This window comes from Triticum dicoccoides, chromosome 7B, assembly GCF_002162155.2.
Source record: "Triticum dicoccoides isolate Atlit2015 ecotype Zavitan chromosome 7B, WEW_v2.0, whole genome shotgun sequence".
Lineage (NCBI taxonomy): Eukaryota > Viridiplantae > Streptophyta > Magnoliopsida > Poales > Poaceae > Triticum > Triticum dicoccoides.
In genome coordinates, this window is record NC_041393.1 from 638,093,101 (window position 1) to 638,094,769 (window position 1,669).

The following is a 1,669-nucleotide window of genomic DNA, read 5'->3' on the forward strand; positions in this document are numbered from 1 at the left end:
AGATAGAGTTTTCCGAAGAAACCTGCTAGTGGAGGAAGGCCTCCTAGGGATAAGAGACATAGGGCTAAAGAGAGAGCCAAAAAAGGATCTTTCGTGTATAATCCTGCATAATCTCGAATGTTATCAGTTCCGGTAGTAGACCAAATAATACAATGCAAGCAAAAGTTCCTAGATTCATGGAGATATAGAATAACGGGTCCCATCTCTCTCCAAACCTAACGTGGTAGTTTCCCATCATAAGGCTTTCCATCTATAGATTGAGCCATTACCCACCAAGGATCCCATTCGTTCAGAACTCAGTCGACTGCTTCTATAGATAAGGCGGAACGTCCTTAGTTCAGCATTATAGCACAGAGCCAGGCTGAAGAGGAATGAACTGTGGCTGCAATACTCCATGCAGAAGATGGGAGGCTGGATGGACATGGGTTTTTAAACCTGGTGTCCCTACTGTGGTTTGGAGGGTGGCCAGTCCGTTTTTCTGTTAATGAACCTTTTCTTGCCTGGTAGTCTTCAACTGTCTTAGTGTTTTCATAAAAAGTCTTGGGATGTTTGTGCCGAAGAGATGTTTCAATCTTCTCCCGCGGTTTGTAACTGATTTTGCACTCTGTGGTTTCGTTTTCTTAATGGAAATGGAGCCGGGGCAAGAGCCCTTTTCATCTAAAAAAAGTCACAGCAGCACTACGACAACCTCGACGTCGATGAGAAGCAGCTCGACGACCGACAGTTCGACGAGCTGTGTTAGCGATATGGGCCCTCTCATCTTTCTGGCTGCCGCCAGCGGGTGGTCGCCGCGCCGGCCGTTGCTCAGAAGACGATCCTCGAGATCCGTTTCGACAAGGGCTACCCGGAGTTCTCCGACGAACTAGTGTCTCTCGATTGAACGAAATTAGGATGTCAACGGAAGTTACAGTCCATAGGAATTAATTAAAAGTTGCAATTGGAGTTTATGATTTGTGGAATTATAAAGAACTCAGAAATTATTTCAAAAACGTTTTTGTACTCAATTTTAAAAGTCACCGTGTTTTCATTAGTTGAAATTGTCCCCCTCTTTTTTATCAAAAGGATAAGCTGTATTATGTGATGTTGATCTACATTCAAAAAATCCTTTCGAGGGGGTCTACCAAAGCATACTTCTTTTCAAAACATCAATTGGTCATTCTTTCTGTCAAATGTACTAGTATGAATTTTGCTACAAAACCATCTTACGCAACAGATTAATATTTTGGTGTGGCCATTAAGCGTTGATACTCCTGACATTAGTGGTGTTGCGGAACAACAACAAACACATTTGTTGTCCGTACACAATGGTCAGTTCGAATTCCGGCTTTGTATGTATACTACCTTTACACTTGAAGATTTAACAAACGCCACAATAGCGTTATTTAGTGATACTGAACTTTCTTCTGAATAATCCTATCTGGTCAACATCATAATCAATTGTTGTGTCCTTATGGTTTATCATGCCATGCAACTAATCCATTTGATCTCTTTAGTTGTGGTGTATGTCATGCCTTGTATGTAGCACATGGAGTTTCATGCTTCGGTTACATCGATCTTGATAACTCAATCACAACTCCAACAGAATAGTCTATCTCTGTAAAGAAATATAAGAGCATAAAGAGATAGTAGTACACAATAATAAAAGACAATCAAGTTTTTTTTTTGAATT